Here is a 6,656-nt window from a genome sequence, read left to right as displayed (position 1 = left end):
ATGCTGGAGAAAATGAACAACACACATAAAATGCTGCAGGAATCCGAACATCACTCACAAAGTGCTGGAAAACCGAACAACACACACAAAATGTGAGAGGAATCCGAACAATACACACAAAATACTGGAGGAAACCGAACAACACACACAAAATGCTGGAGGACTCCCAAGAACACACACAAACTGCTGGAGGAATCCGAACAACACACACAAAATGCTGGAGGAATCCGAACACCACACACAAACTGCAACAGGAATCTGAACAACACACACAAAATACTGGAAATGTGAACAACACACACAAAATGCTGGAGAAAATGAACAACACACACAAAATGCTGGAGGAGTCCGAACAACACACACAAAGTGCTGGAGGATTCCGAACAAAACACACAAAAAGCTGGAAATCTCAACAACACAGACAAAATCCCGGAGGAAACCAAACAACACAGACGAAATGCTGGAGAAATCCAAACAAACCACACAACATGCAGGAGGAATCCGAACAACACACACAAAATGCTGGAAATCCGAACAAGACACAGAAAATGCTGGAAAACCGAACAACACACACAAAATGCGAGAGGAATCCGAACAATACACACAAAATACAGTAGGAATCCGTACAACACACACAAAATGCTGGAAATCCGAACAAGACACAGAAAATGCTGGAATTCCGAACAACATACACAAAATGCCAGAGGAATCTCAACAATACACACAAAATGCAGGAAGAATTCCAAGAACACACACAAACTGCTGGAAGAATTCCAAGAACACACACAAACTGCTGGAGGAAGCCGAACAACACACACAAAATGATGGAGGAATCCGAACAACACACACAAAATGCCAGATAAATCCGATCAATACACACAAAATGCTGGAGGAATCCGAACAAATCATACAAAGTACTGGAAATCCGAACAACACGCACAAAATACTGGAGGAAAATGAACAACACACACAAAATGCTGGAGGAATCCGAACAACACACACAAAATGCTGGAGGAATCCGAACAACACACACAAAATGCTGGAGGAATCCGAACAACATACACAAAATGTTGGAAAACCGAATAACACACACAAAATGCTGGAGGACTCCCAAGAACACACACTAACTGCTGGAGGAATCCGAACAAAACACACAAAATGCTGGAGGAATCCGAACAACATACACAGAATGCTGGAAATCCGAACAACACACAGAAAATGCTGCAGGACTCTGAACAACGCACACAAAATGCTGGAGGAATCCGAACAGCACACACAAAATGCTGGAAATCCGAACAGCAAACACAAAATTCAATAGGAATCTGAACAACACACACAAAATACTGGAAATGTGAACAACAACACATCAAAATGCTGGAGAAAATGAACAACACACATAAAATGCTGCAGGAATCCGAACAACACACACAAAGTGCTGGAAAACCGAACAACACACACAAAATGTGAGAGGAATCCGAACAATACACACAAAATACTGGAGGAAACCGAACAACACACACAAAGTGCTGCAGGACTCTCAAGAACACACAAAAACTGCTGGAGGAATCCGAACAACACACACAAAATGCTGGAGGACTCCCAAGAACACACACAAACTGCTGGAGGAATACGAACAACACACACAAAATGCTGGAGGAATCCGAACAACATACACAGAATGCTGGAAATCCGAACAACACACAGAAAATGCTGCAGGACTCTGAACAACGCAAACAAAATGCTGGAGGAATCCGAACAGCACACACAAAATGCTGGAAATCCGAACAGCACACACAAAATTCAATAGGAATCTGAACAACACACACAAAATACTGGAAATGTGAACAACACACACAAAATGCTGGAGAAAATGAACAACACACATAAAATGCTGCAGGAATCCGAACAACACTCACAAAGTGCTGGAAAACCGAACAACACACACAAAATGTGAGAGGAATCCGAACAATACACACAAAATACTGGAGGAAACCGAACAACACACACAAAATGCTGGAGGACTCCCAAGAACACACACAAACTGCTGGAGGAATCCGAACAACACACACAAACTGCAACAGGAATCTGAACAACACACACAAAATACTGGAAATGTGAACAACACACACAAAATGCTGGAGAAAATGAACAACACACACAAAATGCTGGAGGAATCCGAACAACACACACAAAGTGCTGGAGGATTCCGAACAAAACACACGAAAAGCTGGAAATCTCAACAACACAGACAAAATCCCGGAGGAAACCAAACAACACAGACGAAATGCTGGAGGAATTCAAACAAAACACACAACATGCAGGAGGAATCCGAACAACACACACAAAATGCTGGAAATCCGAACAAGACACAGAAAATGCTGGAAAACCGAACAACACACACAAAATGCGAGAGGAATCCGAACAATACACACAAAATACTGTAGGAATCCGAACAACACACACAAAATGCTGGAGGAATCCGAACACCACACACAAACTGCTGCGAATCCAAACAGCACACACAACATGCTGGAAGAATCCCAAGAACACAGACAAAATGCTGAAGGAATCCGAACAACTCACAGGAAATGCTGGAAGAATCCGAACAACACACGCAGAGTGCTGGAAATACAAGCAATACACACAAATTGATGGAAGTCCAAACAACACACACAAAATGCTGGAGGAATCCGAACAATACACACAAAATACTGGAGGAAACCGAACAACACACACAAAATGCTGGAGGAATCCGAACACCACACACAAACTGCTGCGAATCCAAACAACAGACACAATATGCTGGAAATCCGAACAACACACACACAAACTGCAACAGGAATCTGAACAACACACACAAAATACTGGAAATGTGAACAACACACACAAAATGCTGGAGAAAATGAACAACACACACAAAATGCTGGAGGAATCCGAACAACACACACAAAGTGCGGGAGGATTCCGAACAAAACACACAAAAAGCTGGAAATCTCAACAACACAGACAAAATCCCGGAGGAAACCAAACAACACACACGAAATGCTGGAGAAATCCAAACAAAACACACAACATGCAGGAGGAATCCGAACAACACACACAAAATGCTGGAAATCCGAACAAGACACAGAAAATGCTCCAGGAATCCAAACAACACACACAAAATGCTGGGAATCGGAACAGCACACAAACTGCTGGGAATAAAAACAACACACAAAGTGCTGGAGGAATCCGAACACAACACACAAAATGCTGGAGAAATCCGAAAAACTCATACAAAATGCTGGAATTCCGAACAACATACACAAAATGCCAGAGGAATCTCAACAATACACACAAAATGCTGGAAGAATTCCAAGAACACACACAAACTGCTGGAAGAATTCCAAGAACACACACAAACTGCTGGAGGAAGCCGAACAACACACACAAAATGATGGAGGAATCCGAACAACACACACAAAATGCCAGAAAAATCCGATCAATACAGACAAAATGCTGGAGGAATCCGAACAAATCATACAAAGTACTGGAAATCCGAACAACACGCACAAAATACTGGAGGAAAATGAACAACACACACAAAATGCTGGAGGAATCCAAACAACGCACACAAAATGTGGGGAATCCGTACAGCACACAAAAAATGCTGGAATTCTGAACAGACAGAAAATGCTGGAAATCCGAACAACACACACAAAATGCTGCGAATCTGAACTACACACACAAAATGCTGAAGAAATCCGAGCAACACACACAAAATGCTGGAGGAATTGAAACAACACACACAAAATGCTGGAGGATTCCGAACAACAGACAAAAAATGCTGGAAATCTGAACAACACACACAAAATGCTGAGAATCGGAACAACACACAAAATGATGTGAATCCGAACTACACACACAAAATGCTGGAGCAATCCGAACAAAACACACTAAATGCTGGTAATCTGAACAACACATACAGACAGCTGGAAATTCCAACAACACACACAACACGCTGGGAATCCGAACAACACACACAAAATGCTGGGAATCCGAACTACGCACTCAGAATGCTGAAGGAATACGAACAACACACACAAAAAGCTCGGAATCCGAACAGCACACAAAAAATGCTGGAAATCCCAACAACACACAGAAAATGCTGGAAATCCAAACAACACACACAAAATGCTGGGAAACGGAACCACACAGATAATGCTGGGAATCCGAACTATACACACAGAATTCTGGGAATCAGAACAACACACACAAACTGCTGCAGGAATCTGAACAACACACAAAAAATGCTGGAGGAATCCGAACAACACACAAAAAATGCTGGAAATCCGAACAACACACACAAAATACTGGAAATCCGAACAATACACACAAAATGCTGGGATTCCGAACAACAAACTAAATGCTGGAAATCTGAACAACACATACAAAATGCTGGAAATTCGAACAACGCACACAACATGCTGGGAATCCGAACAGCACACACAAAATGCTGGAGGAATCCGAACACCTCACAGAAACTGCTGGGAATCAGACCAACAACCACAAAATACTGGTGGAATCCGAACAACACACACAAAATGCTGGGAATCCGAACTACGCTCTCAGAATGCTGAAGGAATACGAACAGCACACACAAAATGCTGGCAATCCGAACAGTACACAAAAAATGCTGGAAATCCGAAAAGACAGAAAATGCTGGAAAGTCGAACAACACACACAAAATGCTGGAAATCCGAACAACACACACAAAATGCTGGGAAAGCAAACCACACAGATAATGCTGGGAATCTGAACTACACACACAGAATTCTGGAAATCAGAACAACTCACACAAACTGCTGGAGGAATCTGAACAACACACACAAAATGCCAGAGGAATCCGAACAATACACACAAAATGCTGGAGGAATCCGAACAACACACACAAAATACTGGAAATCCGAACAACACACACAAAATGCTGGAGGAATCCGAACAACACACACAAAATGCTGGAAATCCGAACAAGGCACAGAAAATGCTCCAGGAATCCAAACAACACACACGAAATGCTGGGAATCCAAACAACACACAAACTGCTGGGAATAAAAACAACACACAAAGTGCTGGAGGAATCCGAACACAACACACAAAATGCTGGAGGAATCCGAACAACTCATACAAAATGCTGGAAATCCGAACAACACACACAAAATGCCAGAGGAATCTCAAAAATACACACAAAATGCTGGAAGAATCCGAACACAAAATGCTGGAAGAGTCCCAAGAACACACACAAACTGCTGGAGGAATCCGAACAACACACACAAAATGCTGGAGGCATCCGAACAACACATATAAAATGCAAGCGGAATCCGAACAATACACACAAAATGCTGGAGGAATATGAACAACACATAGAATATGCTGGAGGAATCCGAACAACATACAGAAAATATTGGAAATCTGAACAACACACACAAAATGCTGGAGGGAAACGAACAACACACACAAAATGCTGGAGGGAAACGAACAACACACACAAAATGCTGGAGGAATCCAAACAACTTCAACAAATTGCTGGAGGAATCCGAACAACTCATACAAATTGCCGGAAATCCGATCAGCACACACAAAATGCTGGAGGAATCCGAACAACACACACAAAATGCTGGAGGAATCCGAACAACACACACAAAATACTGGAAATCCAAAAAACACACACAAAATGCTGGAGGAAAATGAACAACACACACAAAATGCAAGCGGAATCCGAACAATACACACAAAATGCTGGAGGAATCTGAACAACACACAGAATATGCTGCAGGAATCCGAACAACATACAGAAAATATTGGAAATCTGAACAACACACACAAAATGCTGGAGGAATCCAAACAACTTCAACAAATTGCTGGAGGAATCCGAACAACTCATACAAATTGCCGGAAATCCCAACAGCACACACAAAATGCCAGAGCAATCCCAACAATACACACAAAATGCTGGAGGAATCCGAACAACACAAACAAAATGCTGGTGGAATCCCAAGAACGCACACAAAATGCTGGAGGAATCCGAACAACACACACAAACTGCTGGAGGAATCTGAAGCACTCACACAAAATGCCAGAAGAATCTGAACAATACACACAAAATGCAGGAGGAATCCGAACAACACACACAAAATGCTGGAGCAATCCGAACAACACACAAAAAATGCTGGAGGGAAACGAACAACACACACAAAATGCTGGAGGAATCCAAACAACTTCAACAAATTGCTGGAGGAATCCGAACAACTCATACAAATTGCCGGAAATCCGATCAGCACACACAAAATGCTGGAGGAATCCGAACAACACACACAAAATGCTGGAGGAATCCGAACAACACACACAAAATACTGGAAATCCAAAAAACACACACAAAATGCTGGAGGAAAATGAACAACACACACAAAATGCAAGCGGAATCCGAACAATACACACAAAATGCTGGAGGAATCCGAACACCACACACAAACTGCTGGAGGAACCCCAAGAACACACACAAACTGCTAGAGGAATCCGAAAAACACACACAAGATGCTGGAGGGATCCCAACAACACACACACAAAATGCCAGCGGAATCCGAACAACACACACAAACTGCTGGAGGAATCCGAAC

Source organism: Mobula birostris, chromosome 19 (genome assembly GCF_030028105.1).
Source record: "Mobula birostris isolate sMobBir1 chromosome 19, sMobBir1.hap1, whole genome shotgun sequence".
NCBI classification, from domain to species: Eukaryota; Metazoa; Chordata; class Chondrichthyes; order Myliobatiformes; family Myliobatidae; genus Mobula; species Mobula birostris.
The sequence above is the reverse complement of the archived record's forward strand: the minus strand, read 5'-3'. Positions refer to the sequence as shown.